Below are 17,459 nucleotides of genomic sequence, written 5' to 3'. Positions count from 1 at the left end.
GAAATCTCTTAGGGATGCTTAACAAGACAATGTATTTGCTATATAACAAATACCCCAAAATGTAGTAGCTTAAAACAACATTTATTATCATGGTCTCGGGGTCAGGAATGTGGATTTGGCTTAGATGTAATTCTGGATGAGGATTACTCACAAAGCTGCAACTGAAGTGTCAGCCTGAGCTATCTTTGGAAAGCCACGAGGAAACAACCACAAATAATGTTCAGAAACTTCTAAAATTTAGAATTAGGAAGCTCTTTTCCATTTCCCCTGCTTTTATTCTCTCTCCCAACTCCCATCTCCAGATCTGCTTGCCATATTGACTATTGTAAAATTATAAATCTTTATTTTTCCAAGATAAACTCTGAAATGTACCATAGTTTGAGAGACAGGAAATCAAGGACAAAAATTAAAATTAAAAAAATAGAAAAAAAAGCTCATGTTGTATTTCTTGATGCATTTTAGTGTTCAGTAAGAATTTGAAAAGGAAGAAGATTGCTAAATATATAAATGTATCATAAACACTTTTTACTATAATTTTTGAACATAGTTTGACCTCTTTGACCTCTACATACCTTAGTCAGATAGACCTCAGTAAGTTTCTGCCTATGCATAGGTAGACAAAATTATGTTGAGTGCTATGCAATAATGGTACCAAAAACTGAGCAATGGGAATTCAGTATGAAGTAATTGTGGAGTTGGATTAACCCCCACCTATATAAAAATTACAAAGCTTTGACAAGATGTTATTTTTTTACAAAGTAATGGAACTGTAGATTTACCAAAATAGGCAGAAATTAGAAGGAAATCAACATTTGAAGATGGGAATTTGACGTTTTTGTCTGAGGGTGGGATACTGAAAGCTTGATATTTACTGGCTAGATATGTCAGAAGACAGTTTTCAGGACTGTCAGACCAGCAAGAAAAATAATAAAATACAATCCTAAAAAGGAGAGAGCTGCAGGGAGAATAATATTTGCAATCTGTACTAAACCCTTTCCAAATGCTTGCCTGAACACTGAACGACACATGCATGGAAGATAATTCAAAGTGTTAGACAAAGACAGCAGTTGGAAGTTGAAAGAACTGAGCAAAGATTTCAGATGTTTCCTGGAATAAAAGAGATAAAGATTGGAGTGTGAGTCCAACAGAATAAAGTGCCAATGAATTCAAAGAAAAAAGAAAGGAAAGAAGGAAGGGAGGGAGGGAGGGAGGGAGGGAGGGAGGAAGGAAAGAAAGAAAGAAAGAAAGAAAGAAAGAAAGAAAGAAAGAAAGAAACAAAGAAAGAAACAAAGAAAGAAACAAAGAAAGAAACAAAGAAACAAAGAAAAGAAAAAACAAGAAACAAAAAACTTTTCAGAAAAATTTAACTTAATCCAAGGTTTCTACGATGTATTAATAACAACTTCTGGATATATTTTATGTTACATTATAGAGATTCTTGGTTCTGTTATATTTCTCTGAAGAGTTTTGATGTTTTTGTTTTATTAGGTTACACTCAGACTCTCTGTCTTTGTTGAACATTTTCAATCTGTTTAGTTCTTTTGGTCTTAATTACAAGCTTCTTTGATACTGTCTAGTATATGAATGTTTCAGGAATCAGCCTGTCAGTAATGTAGAGTTTAGACGTGGAATTAGTTTATACACGTAATAGCTGTGATTGTCCAAGCTCTATTCCCTTGTTTTTAAGGCTAGAAAGATGAGTTTTTGATAAGGGCTATAGCTATTCTGTGCTCTAAATGCAGTTGACCTTCAAGCTAAATCTGAAAATTGGAGAACTCACCCAGTGACAGTCCCGAATTCAAGTTTTGACTCATAGCCAAAATCTGACTGCTTTTGTTCATCCTCCAGAGAGTTTTTGTATCTTGCTCAAGATTTATAGTAATTTCTTCTGGGAGAATTATGTGTTAGGAGCTTATTCTATGTCACTGGAAGCAGAACTCTCATGTGCATGTATTTTGGGAACTAAGAGAGGGAATTCTAACACAAATTGGAAAGTTTTAAATTTTAAAATGGATTTTTCTCCCCTATTTTTTCTTAAATAAGTTTGTTCTTCCATCTCAAATTTTAAAAAATGGAAATTAAAAAAGAAACAAAAGAAAACAGAATCTCATCTAACATTAGATGTCTCTGAGAAGATATCTCATTGATAAAGTCAATATCCTCCAGGCCAAAACCATAACAATAGACAGGCAAACTTGGGTTAATTGAAATGAGGCAACAAGAGAGATGGCATACCAAAGTGAAGTGTGGGGATCTCATTTAAAGGGACTAAGGAGGGCTCAGGGCAAGTTGGACTTGTGATAAAGTATTTAGTCAGGTATCTAAATATTTAAATTAGCAGGTAAAAGGTAAAGAGCAAGACAAAAGGTATAATTGAAAAAGATGCAGAAGTCACTTATGTTTGCTAGAAGTAGACTTTTGGTCACGTGTGTAGTTTTGTTTTTATTTTTGTCTGTGTTCAGACATAACCACAGAGTGGTCTTCATCTTATCTCCTTCCATTGCAGTCAGATAATGACCATGTCTTATGTTGGTGTTCTGTGACATTAGTCATGTTTGGTACAGCATAGTTATCAGAGCCAGCTGACAACAGTCAGGGCTGGGTGTTTGTTTTTGTTTTGTTCTTTTTCAGTAGAAAATAGTGATGTTTTTTAAAAACAGAAATTATTTGTGAAGCCATCTATTGTACATGGTAATTTTGGGGAACAAAAAGATATTTGTTGTTGTCGTTGTTGCTTTCTGTTTTCAGCAAGAGAAGCAGAGAGAGCCCACCTCATTAACATGATTGTTACCAAAAATAGAAAAGTGCTTCTGGCATAGGCTTCCTTTCAATGTCTCTAGTCAAAAAGACCATTCCAAAGTTCATATTGAGAAGTTTTCTTTCTTTATTTTCACAGAACGACTTAGGCCTCAAAGTATTTTCTGATATGACATATCTGAGTATATAAGATTACTCAGTTAGGAGTAGTACTCCTCAGTTAGGAGTAATAAATTTTACTCTATTAACAAGACTTGGGTAACTTTTTCTCTAGCTAGTAAATTCACATCCTGGTAAGCTGTCAATGGAATCGCTTTCCAGCATATTATATATGTTACTTGTATGTCTTTTCTTTCTTTTCTATTAAAGTACAGAAGCAATTAGATCTCTGTAGGTCATTCAAAGTCAACTCAAAGAGATTGATAAGGTAATATACACGTTTCAAGACAAGAAGCAGTACAAATAGCTTATCAATAGTATTCCTTATGTTTAAAATACTGAGAGCAATTCCTAAGGATGATGAGAATAAATATATAAGAACATAGGGAACTATTAGAAAAATAATCATTACTGAAAACATAAGAAGTATATGAAGAAATATAATAATATTAAAAAATAAAAGACTACTGGCTGTTTAAACACCAAAAGGAGCAATTTGTTGCAGAATCTGTCAAATATGTAGCATCAAGAGCTATAGTAGTATAGTAAAACTGATAAAGTCCCAACCAGAATGATCAAGAACAAAGATAATAGTATTAATTACCCATATTAAGAACAATCCAAGGTTATAGGAGAGATAAGAGAAGATCATGGAAATTTTTATAACAGTATATATGGCATATAAAACTGACAAGTTCTTTGAAAAACATGACTTATTAAATGAGAGAAAAGATAATAGAAAATTAATTAAATAATTGAATCTGTAACTGAATATCTTCCATAAAGATAACTCCATTCTCAAATAACTTCACTGGTGAATTCCACTCAATGTGTTCAGGACAAATATTACCATTTTTTAAATAAAATGTTTTAGGTAATGGAAAAGGTGTAATCACTTCTCAAATCCAATATTTTTGAGACCTACATAACTCTAATACAAAATCTGACATGAGAAGAAAAGAAAATTGCTGCCCAATTATTGCTCATGAATATAAATGCAGAAAATCTAAATAAAGTATTAGAAAAATAAAACCAGCAATATATCAAAAGGGTAATACGTGATGGCCATAACTAAGGTGAATGAAAGGTTTAACAAGTGAACATCAATGTAATTTATCACATTAGCAAATAAAGGAAGAAAATCTTGATGGTCACCTCAATAGATTTAGGAAAAGCATTTAATACAATTTAATATTAATTTATATACAAATATTCAATAAAGTAGAAATACAATGGAACAACTCAATCTGGTAAAGAATATCCACAGAAAATTAAAAAACAAAACAACCACTAACATCATATTAATGATAAAATGTTACGTTTATGACTCTCTTTTATCAGAATAGAAAGATATCCACTATGATCTCATCTTTCAACATTGTACTAGGTGTCTTAGGCAGTGCTATAGAAAGGGGGAAAAAAAGGCATAAATATAAAAAAAAGCAAAATATTTTCAATCACATATGGAATATCTTGTTTAAAAAATCATAAAAACCTACAGTAACTACAATTACTGAATTTATGTATTAGTAGGTACAAAATATTATAAAAAGTTTATTGTATTTCTATATATTACCAAATACAAATTTGAAAATAGATCAAAACCAGTTGCAGTAGCATTAAAAACATCAAACACCTAGAAATGAATTTAACAAAAATATGCAAGAGTGTTAAAACATTACATAAATTTTCTGAAATAAAATTTTTTTAAAATACCTAAAACAATGGAGGGATATATGATACTTATGAATTTGTGGAGTCTTTGTTGCCAAGATAAAAATTTGCTCCATTTTGGTGTATAGGTTCAATATGATCCTAGTGAATATCTCAGTAGGTTTTTTGGAAGATATAAACAATCTGGTTCTACTAAAGTTATAGAACTATAATCTTAAAATAAAGGAAAAACTTAAAGAATTTAAACTGCCATATTTTAAGTCATACCAAAAAGCTACAATTATTAATACAATGAGGGATTAATGTGAAATATAAAGTGTTCAGTGGAACAGAAGATAGAGGGTATAAGAGTCAATGTGTGTGTGTATGTGTGTGTGTACAATCACTTTTTTTAATTGTTCATTTTCAAACAAATTTAGTTTGTTATGAAAAGAAGATCTAGTTAATGAACTGTGCTGAAGTAAATGCTATCCATATGGAAAGAAGTCAACCCTTAAATCATACTATACTAAAATATTAATTTAAAATAGAATATAGGTCGAAATAAGAAAGTCTAAAATGTTTACATTCTAGAAGAAAACATTGGAGGATGTCTTTGTTATTTGGTATAAAAAATTTCTTAAACAACACACAAGTTAATAGTCTATCTATAAATTCATGTGTGGGCATATACATAACATGTATATGTTTTATATATATATATATATCTAATGCATAGTAAATTTATAGAACAGATATATGGAACCTATAACTTGTACTCATCAAATGATACCATTAAACAAATGTAACCTATAACCATATGAAATATTTTCAGTACATATATCTGACAAAAGCCTATACCCTTCATATACAAATATTTTGATAAGACAAGAAGAAAAAGACAAACAAAAATAAAATAAAGAAAAAGACAAACAGCCCAATACAATAATAAGCGAAAGACTTCAACAGGCACTTCATAAAATATATCTACATGGCCACGAAGGATATTATAATGTGCTAAACTTCTCTAGTCATCAAGAAAATGCAAAGTAAAATCACAGGAAAATAGTGCTACACATCTCCCAGAATGGCTAACGGGTAAAGTATTACAAATTACAAATCTTTCAGCAATTGCAGCCTCATGTTTAGAAGGAGAAATATGATTCTCAACACACACACACACATACACACACACACAAGGCCCTGATTTCAATTTTTGCTTAAGGTCAGAATTTCAAGTGGCCTTTTATTTTTAATTACCGAATTTCATTATAAAAAAGCATCACACATGCTTTTGGAACTAGGATTCTTCATTGCCTTTAGTTTTTGGTAAGAGCTATCTAGTCCCTAATGTGCCAAAAGCTTAAAATCCTGCTGTATCAAGAATAGCTGTTCCTAGGCATACATGCACACTTACGTTTACAGCAGCATTATTTGCAATAGCCAAATTATGGAAGCAGCCTAAGTGCATGGATAGATGCATGGATAAAGAAGAAGTGGCATATATATTCCATGGAATATTATTTAGCCATAAAAATAATGAAATCTTGCGTTTGCAATGACATGGATGAAGCTAGAAAGTATTATGCTAAGCAAAATAAGTTAGTGAAAGATAAATACCATATGATTTCACTCATGTGGAATTAAAAAAAAAGAAACAAATGAGCAAAGGGGGAAAAGAGAGAGACAGAGAGGGAGAGAGAGAGAGAGGGAGAGAGAGACAGAGAGGGAGAGATAAGCTGAAAAACAGACTCTTAACTATTAAGAACAAACGTTGGTTACCAGTGGGGAGGGTAGACGGGGATGGGTGAAATAGGTGATGAGATTAAGGACGGCACTTGTGATGAGTGCTGAGTAATGTATGGAACTGTTTAATCACTGTATTTTACACTTGAAACTAATATAACACTGTATGTTAACTATACTGGAATTAAAATAAAGTTTTAAAAAAGAATAGCCTTCCATAATACAAAATAAAAAATTAAAAGTTTCTGTCTTTTGATCTAAAAAATAAAAATAAAAATAAAAATAAAGTGTTACAAATCTACGTGTTGATGAAGATATGGAGTAGCTGAGACTTTTACACACTGTGGGTAGTATAAAATGGTTCAAACACTTGAGACAAGTCTTTTTACTTTATAAAATTAAACTTACAGGTATCCCGTAACTAAGTGATTACTACTACTAAGTAAACATTTAAGAAAATGAGTGCTTATGTTCATGAAAGAATTATATGAATGTTTACAACATTATAACTTATATTTTATAAGTATACCAAAGTGAAAACAACCCAACTGTCCATCAAGAGGGAAATAAATAAACAGCCTTGGCTTTGTCCTAGAACAGAATGCAAAACAGAAAGAAAACAAACTAACACACAAATGATGCATACAAAATGAAAAGGAAAAGAAAGAAAATAGAAATCACCTGTGATTCTAGCTCTTTGACATGCCAACAACAGTTTTTAAAAGTGCCAACTTTTCCACTGCAAAATTTTTCCAACTATGAAAGAATGTGCAGGGTGTATGACAAGCATGCATGCCACATTTACATGAATGTACTAAAATAACACTTCTTTTCAATATTACATAATGATTAATTTTCTAATTACAAAGGGGACATTTCATATTTCTTTAGTAGCTATAAGCTATTTAATTATCTTGATTTGATAATCTGAATGTTAAAGAACACTTCAAGTCTCTTTCTGATAAAGTTATTAAAATCCTTCTTATATTATTTCTTAGAATTTATTATTATCATTATTTGATCATTATGCTTTTTGTTCATTGAAAGAGAAAAAATGTATATATCACTTATGAAAAAAATCAAAGTTTTGAATACCCATAGTATTTAGTAAATTCATAAATATTATTAAGTAGGAAGATGGTGTCAGATGCTATATCAAAATATAGTAAAGCACAGATTTTAAGCAGGGAACTTATTTTGATCTAATTCTTTTCACAATACTTTTTTCCCCTTACGCTCTTTCCCTTCTCATAATCAAAGTGGCAAATCTATCAAAACCTCTGTTCTTAATAGAGAACCTTTACAGACTTTGAAAGCAAATGTGCTCTCACATCTGGCCAGCGTGTTTAAAGATACTAAAGTGCATTTTATACATTTTACTACCTTGGGTGATTTTTATGGCTTTACTTGTTCTACATGAAATGCAATTTGTCTAAAAGTAAGAGTTTTAACCTTTGACTTTTACTAAGAATAATTACTATGTTTTTTCATTCTTTATTCAAAATGAAAAACTAAAATTGTCTTTCTGAGAATTATTTTATAACTATTCTCTAAGAGTACTAATTTTTTTCAATGGAGTTAAAACCTGCTGGAATTCTATCTAGGCCAATGTTTTCAAAATGCCAATACTTTTGAGATAGTCTAGATATGTTTTAAATTTCTGAATATTTGAATACTGTATTTTCATAGAAACAGTATTACTATCTTGAAGGATTTTTTAAATATTTTTAAAATTTATTTAAATTCTTTTTTTCAACATTTATTTATTTTTGTGACAGAGAGAGACAGAGCATGAACGGGGGAGGGGCAGAGAGAGAGGGAGACACAGAATCGGAAACAGGCTCCAGGCTCTGAGCCATCAGCCCAGAGCCCGACGCGGGGCTCGAACTCACGGACTGCGAGATCGTGACCTGGCTGAAGTCGGACGCTTAACCGACTGCGCCACCCAGGCGCCCCTAAAATTTATTTAAATAATCTCTACACCCCTGTAAGGCTCAAACTCACGACTTTGAGGTCAAGGGTCTCCAGCTCTTCCAATTGAACCAGCCAGGCACCCCTACTATCTTATTTTAACATGAGGTGAACACAATTTGGATATTGCAGTGTGTTTTCATTAAAATTAATTGTTATAAAATTAATCGTTAAATAGGAATAGTTGATATTTAATAAAAATAATATATCAAAATTTTGGCAAAGTAATTTGTACCAGTGAATGAACAGATCAATATAAACTGTTAATGTATCATTTTTTAAAGGTAGAATGATGGCTTTCATTCAAATATAAAATTATTTTAGTTAATCCATTAATAATTGAGAGACATTAGATGTTAAATCAGTCTAAAAGCCACCTAAGAAATTAGCTGTATACAGACAATTAAAAAAAAAGGGATAAAAATGCTGAGTTAGATATAAAACTGTCACCAGATTTAACAAATATAATAAAGGATATACAGCAAAATTTGAATTTCAGATAATCAATAAATATATTTTTAAAAATATAAGCATGTTCCAAATATACCGGTACAGGATGTACTCATACTAAAGAAACATGTCCTGTACTTTATCTGGTGACCCCAGATAAGACAGCCATAACCAGTAACTATTTTATTAATAAACAGTTGGCAATTGGAAGATTTGATTAAAATAGATCCCTAGTAGTATGTCAAGGAGGTTTAAAAAGTACAGAAGAGTTGGGATGGGGAGAAAAATAGTTGTAATATTTTCATAGCAATTGTTGATAAGACACCAACCCTGGCAAAATCTCTTCTTTCCTTAAGGAGGGAAACAAAAGAGGAGATAGTTATATGAAGTGAGACACAGGAAAGGAAAGGAAATCCTGGTGTTTATGGAGCAGAACTATGGACACTGAAAACATGGGACTCCTGCCCTGGCTTACTTTCCATGACATCAAGCATTGTTTAACTCATTAACTAAATTAATTCAGAACCTCAATTAAAAGTCACCCTGACTGTAGCAATCAATCAATTGTTAAATTTTTCCTGGTGTCTAGACTTGTCTCTGTAGGGAACATTAAACTTTTATTAACTTCCAGGCACACACACAAAAATGTCTACAGAAATATTATTTTGGTATCCTAATCCCCTCTGCAATTAAACTGTGCTTAGTAATGACTATGAAATAGATATTATAATTTGCATGATTCTAAGGATGAGCAAACATGCTTACAATATCTTTGATACTTTACTATAGCTACAAAGCTAGAAAGTGACAGACTTAATGTTTGGAACCACTTCTGCTTTTTCTAATAAACTTGTAAACCACTTATCAAAACTTACTAAATAGTACACTTAGGGGTCCCTGGTAACTGAGTCAGTTGAGCATCTGAGTTTTGATTTCAGCTCAGGTCATGATCTTGCTGTTTGTGGGTTTAAGTCCCACATTGGCTCTCTGCTGACAGTGTGGAATCTGTTTGGGATTCTCTCTTTCTCCCTCTCTCTCTGCCCCCCCCAACCTAAAAGCCAATAAATAAACTTAAAAAAAATAGTACACATAAAAAGGGACAATTTTCTTTCGAGCAAAGATGGTAAAGTAGTAGGAGAACCCTAGGCTTGTCTGATGCTTTAAACACAACTAGATAAATATCAGGTCATTCTGAACACCCAGTAAATTGATCTGAGGACTGACAGAACAGAACAAACTGTACAACCAGAGGGAGAGAAGAGACCACACAGTGGAAGGTAAGAGATGCAGAGACATGATTTGAGGGAGAAAAAGATCATGGGTGCTGATAAAGAGAGGAATCCCTCATCACAGAGAGAAGAGAGATGAAAGAGAGACAGAGACAGAGACAGAAAGAGAGAGAGAGAAGTACACAGGACTGCACAAGGAAAACACTTCTCCAAAGCCATTGACTGGGGAAATGAGAGGGGTTGATTATTGTGAGTTTTTACAACTGGTGGAGTTCAAAGATGCGTTTTAGAGTTCCATGTTGTGGCTGGTGTTGAGCCTGGTGGGTGCTGCATTGCTCCTGTGGACAAGGAGGGAAGAAGCCCAGGAGCAGAGGACAGGATATGAGGATCCCCTGGGATGCATTGAGAGAAATGGTTCCCCTTTCTTGGACTGCATCTGGGAGACATGACATTGCCTCTTCAGGGACAAAAGAGCTGTGGGCAGTATTATACTCCCCTGTCCTTTAACAAAAGGACAAAAATACCTGCTGAGGGCACTGGACACTGGCTTTTTGTCACACTTTCTGCCAAACTCCAAGCTCCCATACATTGGTGGGACTGCCTTTCTGGGACAAACCTGCACCAACCCCAGCACAGTGAGACCCTCCCCAAGAGGACGAGTGTGGGCCCTAAAGTTTGAAATTTTAAAACTCAGCCAATATGCTGGGATAAAACACAGGTGCACTGTGATTCTGGGAGGGAAGATGGCCCAGATGAAGATAAAGTGAAGGTAGGGATCTGAGGGATGCCTGGGATACACAACGGGAGATTGTTTGCTCTTTCCAGACAGCAGTGGGTGCAAATGCCCCTCTCCAGGGGTTGTATGTATGTATGTTTATTTATTTATTTTAGTCAGTAAGCCAACAGTAGCTGCCAAAACTGCTTACACCAAGCCCCACCCTAATGATCTCTGCAGGTCATTCTTTACTAGAGCGAATGTGCTTGAGAACCAGAGCAGCAGGCCCCTCACCAGAAAACCAGCTCAACCCCCTCCCTGCCCTCACCCCTGCATGCACCACATCTACTGACCATAGAGCGCTACAAAGCTTCAGCTCTAGTAGAAATAGGAAAATAGGATCAGACCTATTTTAACAAGCGGACAGATCACATCTAGTTAAAACTTGACACATTCTGGCCCACAGGCAAGGAGAAATTCTGCAGAGGACTAACTTGAGGGAAAAAGCAGACAAAACAGCAGCAGAGTGCATACAGCATGAAGTAGAAAACACTTCCTGAAGTACCAGGTCCTGGACAGTATGTGACCTCTTAATAAACCCATTGTTCTTAAGAGCAGGAAGACAGACACCTAGACAAAATACCAAGACAGGAATTTATCTAAAAAAAAAAGGAAAGTTCACGACTGGGGATCTAATAAAAACAGATGTAAGTAATATGCTTGATCCAGAACTTAAAAAAACAATCATAAGAATAGTAGCTGGGCTTAAGAAAAGCATAGAAGATGCAAGGGAGTCCCTTATTCCAGAGATAAACGACCAAAAACTTGTCAGGTGAAAATAAAAAAAAAAATGCTATAACTGAGATGCAAAACTGACTAAATGTAATGGCCACAAGGATGGAAGAAGCAGAGGAATGAATAAGTGATATTGAAGACAAAATTGTAGAAAATAATGAAAGGGAAAAGAAGAAGGAAAGAAAAATATTGGATTTGAATGTAGACCTAGGGCACTCAGTGACTCCATAAAGTATAATAACATTCATATCATAGGAGTCCCAGAAGAAGAAGAGAGGGGAAAAGGGGAAGAAGGTTTATTTGAGGAAATTATAGCTGAAAATTTCCCTAATCTGGGGAAGGAAACAGACATCCAAATCCAGGAGGCACAGAGAACTCCCATCAAAATCAACAAAAGCCAGCCATACTAAGACATATTGTGGAAAATTTTGCAAAATATAGAGATGAGAGGAAAAAAATCCTAAAACCAATAAGAGAAAAAGAATCCCTAATTTATAAGGTAAGATAAATAAGGTTAGTAGCAGCAGAAGGGAGTGGCTTGATATATTCAATGTGCTGAATGGGAAAAATATGCAGCCAAGAATACTCTATCCAGCAAGGCTGACATTCAGAATAGTAGGAGAAATAAAGAATTTCCCAGATGAACAAAAACTAATGGAGTTTGTGACCACTAAACCAGCCCTGCAAGAAATATTAAAGGGGACTTTCTGAGGAGGAAACAAAGACCAAAAGTAACAACGACTAGAAAAGAACAGAGACAAACATGTAATACAATGATACTAAATTCAAGTCTACCAATAATCACTCTGAATGTAAATGGAATAAGTGCTCCATTTAAAGATATAGTGTGTCAGAATGAATAAAAAAACAAGACCTATCTATATGCTGCCTACAAGAGACTCATTTTAGACCTAAAGACACATGGAGAATGAAAGTGAGGGGATGGAGAACCATTATAATGCTAATGTACATCAGAAGAAAGCCAGAGTAGGCATACTTATATGAGACAAACTAGATTTTAAACCAAAGACTGTAATAAGAAATGAGGAAGGACACTATATCATAGTAAAAGGTCTAATCAACAAGATCTAATAATTATAAATATATGTCCCCAACTTGGAAGTACCCAAATATATAAATCAATTAATAAAAAAAATAAAGGAACACATTGATAATAATACAATAATAGTAGACGACTTTAACATCCCACTTACAGCAATAGACAGTTTATTTAAGCAGAATATCAACAGGGAAACAATGACTTTGAATCACAACTTGGATCAGGTGGACTTAACAGATATATTCAGAACATTTCATTCTAAAGGAGCAGAATAAAAAGTCTTGTCAAGTGCACATGGAACATTCTCCAGAATAGAACACATACCAAGTCACAAATCAGGCTTCAAAAAGTACAAAAGGATTGAGTTCATACCATGCATATTTTCAGACCACAACACTATGAAACTTGAAGTGAACCACAAGACAAGAAAAAAAAAAATGGAAAGGCCACGAATACACAGATATTGAAAAACATCCTATTAAAGAATGAATGGATGAACCCGGAAATTGAAGAAATTAAAAAAAAAATAAATGGAAACAAATGAAAACATGGAAGTCCAAAACTTTTGGGATGCAGCAAAAGCGGTCATAAGAAGAACATATATAGCAATACAGGCTTACCTCAAGAAGCAAGAAAAATCTCAACTACAAAACCTAAACTTACACAGAAAGGAGCTAGAAAAGGAACAGCAAAAAAGCCTAAAGCCAATACAAGAAGGGAAATAATAAAGACTAGAGCATAAATTAATGATAAGGAAACAAACAAACAAACAAAAAAGAAACCAGTAGAAGAGATCAATGAAAGTAGGAGCTTGTTGTTTGAAAGAATTAATAAAATTGATAAACCCATAGCTAAACTTATCAAAAAAGAAAAAGAAAAGAAATAAGGAAAGAAAAGAAATGACCCAAATAAATAAAATGAATGAATACATAAAATGCCCAACAAAGTGGGCAATCTGGAAGAAATGGATAGATTCCTAGAAACATATAAACTACCAAAACTGAAACAGAAAGAAATAGAAAACTTGAAAAGACCAATTACCAGCAAAGAAATTGAATCATTAATCAGAAGTTTCCTAACAAAAAAAGAGTCCAGGACCAGATGGCTTCCCAGGGGAATTCTACTAAACATTTAAAGAATTAATATCAATTCTTTTCAAACTGTTCCAAAAAGCAGAAATGGAAGGAATATTTCAAAGTTATTTTATAAGGCCAGCATTACCTTGATTCCAAAACCAGACAATGACCCCACTAAAAAGGAGAATTACAGGCAAATATCCCTGATGACCATGGATATAAAAATTCTCAGCAAAATACTATCACATTGAGTCCAACAGTATATTAAAAGAATCATTCACCACAAACAAGTGAGATTTATTCCTGGGCTGCAAAGATGGTTCAATATTCACAAATCAATTAATGTGATAGGCCACATTAATAAAAGAAAGGATAAGAACCATACAATCCTCTCAATAGACTCAGAAAAAGTATTTGACAAAATACAGAATCCATTCTTGATAAACTCCCTCAACTAAGTAGGGATAGAGGGAACATAGCTCAATATCATAAAGGCCATATATGAAATATCCACAGCTAATATCATCCACATTGAGGAAAACCTGACAGCTTTTCCTCTAAGGTCAGGGACAAGACAGGGATGTCCACTCTCAACATTATTATTTAACATAGTACTGGCAGTCCTAACCTCAGCAATCAGACAACAAAAAGAAATAAAAGGTATCCAAATTGACAAGGAAGAAGTCAGACTTTCATTATGTGTAGACTACATGATGCTCTATGTGGAAAATCTAAAATACTCAACCAAAAATATTGCTAGAATTGATACGTGAATTCAGTACAGTCACAGAATGCAAAATTAATGTACAGAAATCTGTTGCATTTCTACACACCAATAATAAAGCAGTAGAAGGAGAAATCAAGGAATCAATCCCATTTACAATGACACAAAAAAACCATTAGATGTCTAGGAAGAAACCTAACCAAGAGGTAAAATTTCTGTACACTGAAAACTATAGAACACTTACGGAAGAAATTGAAAAGGACGCAAAGAAATATAAAAACTATTCAATTCTCATGGATTGGAAGAACAAATATTGTTAAAACATCTATACTACCCAAAGCAATCTACACATTCAATACAATCCTTATGAAAACAACACCAGCATTCTTCACGGAGCTAAAACAATCTTAAAATGTTATATAGAACCACAAGTGACCCCAAATAGCCAAAGCAATCTTGAAAAAGAAAATCAAAGCTGGAGGTATAACGATTCTCAATTTCAAGTTACCTTATAAAGCTGTAGTCATCAAGACAGCATGGTACTGGCAAAAACTCAGACACACAGATTAACGGAACAGAACAGAAAACCCAGAAATGGACCCACACTATATGGTCAACTAATCTTTGAGAGGGTAGGAAAGAAAATACAATGGAAACAAGTCTCTTCAACAAATGTTTTGGGAAAGCTGGACAAACAACATGCAAAATAATGAAACTGGACCACTTGCAACACATACAAAAATAAACTCAAAATGGATGAAGATCTAAATGTGAGACATGAAAGCATCAAAATCCTAGAGGAGAACACAGGCAGCCACCTCTTTGACATTGTCTATAGCAACTTCTTGCTAGACACATCTCTGTAGTCAAGGGAAACAAAAGCCAAAATGAACTATTGGAACTTCATTAAGATAAAAATCTTCTTCATAGCATAGGAGACAGTCAACAAAACTAAAAGGCAACTGACGGAATGGGAGAAAATATTTTCAAATGACATATCTGATAAAGGGTTAGTATCCAAAATCTATAAAGAACTTAATAAACTCAACACCCAAAAAACAAATAATCCAGTTAAGAATGGGCAGAAAACATGAATAGATATTTTTCTAAAGAAGACATTCAGATGGCTAACAGACACATGAAAACATGCTCAACCTCACTCATTATCAGGGAAATACAAATCAAAATTACAATGAGATATCACCTCACACCTGTCAGATGGCTGAAATGAAAAAACAGGAAACAACAGATTTTGGCACGAATGCAAAGAAAGGGTAACCCTCTTACACTGTTGTTAGGAATGCAAACTGGTGCAGCCACTCTGGAAAACAGTATGGAGGTTCCTCAAAAAGAAATAGAACTACCCTAGAACTTAGCAATTGCCTGCTAGATATTTCCCAAAGGATTCAAAAATCCTGATTTGGATGGAAATTTGTATTCTGATGTTTATAGCAGCATTATCAACAATAGCCAATGTACAGAAAGATCCCATGTATCTATCAACTGATGAATGGGTACAGAAGCTGTGGTACATATATACAGTGGAATATTACTCAGCCATCAAAAAGAATGGCATCTTGCCATATGCAACCACATGGATGGAACTAGAGTGTATTATGTTAAGTGAAACAAGTCAGTCAGAGAAAGACAAATACCATATGATGTTACTCATGTGGAATTTAAGAAACAAAACAGATGAACATAAGGGGAAGAAAGAGGGAGGCACACCATAAGACACTTTTAACTACATAGAAAAAACTGAAGGCTGATGGAGGGAACTATGTGAGGGATGGGATAAATAGGTGATGGTTATTAAGGAGGGCACTTGTGATGAGCACTGGGTGTTGTATGTAAGTGATGAATCACTAAATTCTACTCCTGAAACTAATATTACACTGTATGTTAACTACCTAGAATTTAAAGACTCGAAATGACAAAAAGATACATTTTTATTATATGTAATTTTTAAAACTGAATGTTTTAAAGAAGCTTAAAATATCAGGTTGTTTTTGGCAATGAAAATGTGAGTCATTTTTGTTCTTAGTCTTTTATGTGTTAAAAGCATATTAATAAATGTTATCTAAAATGTAAAAAAAAAAAGCTAAACTACTGCAGACAGCAAGGTAGTATTGAGATTAAGAGATGAACTTGACATCCTACATATGTCATTTAGAAACTTGATTCTGGGGGCACCTGGGTGGCTCTGTCAGTTGGGCATCCAACTTCAGCGCAGGTCATGATCTCACGGTCTGTGAGTTCGAGCCCTGCATCAGGCTCTGTGCTGACAGCTCTCTCTCTCTCAAAAATAAACATTAAAAATTTTTTTAAAAAAAAACCTTGATTCTGTTCCCAAATAGCTATATGACTTTGGGAAGAATTACTTAAACTCCCCAGAGTTCATTTATTCATCTGCAAATTGGACTAACAATATTATGACGATGGCTTCTTTGAAGATTTAATGAAATCATATATACCAAGATTTAATCAAGAGTTAATGAAATCACTATATATGTGTAAATATATATATTCTACCATAGTGCACATATTAGACTTTTAGTAGGTGGCTTTGATATTGGATTTAAAGAGTTCTTCTTCCTCCACGTCTTGAAGGTGAATTGTAAAGGACATAGAAAGAATAAGAATTTCTTGTATTCAAAAACTGAAAGAAGAAAAGGGCACTAAGACATTGAGTCACTGGAGATAAGTGTCGCAGGAGAGACAAAAAGATCTATCAAAGAGGCAGTGGAAAAACAGCCAGGACATAGACTACATGTCCATTAAGTCTCCTAAGAAATAGGAAGGTTAAAAGTGGGGTCTTCTGAATTCATGCTTTTTCCTTTGCGAAGACTTATGGTACTGTCCTCTGAAGAAATTAATTTATTCAGGAAACATTTATTAAGTGACTCATAGAAGCCAGGTACTGGAGACTTGTGTCCCGAAACTGTCAGAAATAATCTCTTAATGCATTTGGGTCATTGAATAGTGAAGTTGGAAATAGCCATTAAGGTATTGTAGCCCACTAATTTCAAATATGTAAATTACTTATGTTCACCCTTTACCCCAAACAGATCCTGAGTAGAAATAGTTTATTGGGAGGTAAAGCAAAGATCAGGAAAGAAGAATA

The 17,459-nt window shown here is 33.8% G+C and overlaps 1 pseudogene; it reads right to left on the bottom strand.

Moving 5' to 3' along the window:
* LOC121043745 (vimentin-like) overlaps window positions 1-17,459 on the bottom strand; it is a 137,934-nt pseudogene that overhangs the window by 113,603 nt on the left and 6,872 nt on the right.

The sequence above is a fragment of the Herpailurus yagouaroundi genome, unplaced genomic scaffold (genome assembly GCF_014898765.1).
Source record: "Herpailurus yagouaroundi ecotype Mexico unplaced genomic scaffold, PumYag 187, whole genome shotgun sequence".
In the NCBI taxonomy this organism is placed as follows: Eukaryota; Metazoa; Chordata; class Mammalia; order Carnivora; family Felidae; genus Herpailurus; species Herpailurus yagouaroundi.
This window is presented reverse-complemented; position numbering and strand designations above follow the sequence as displayed.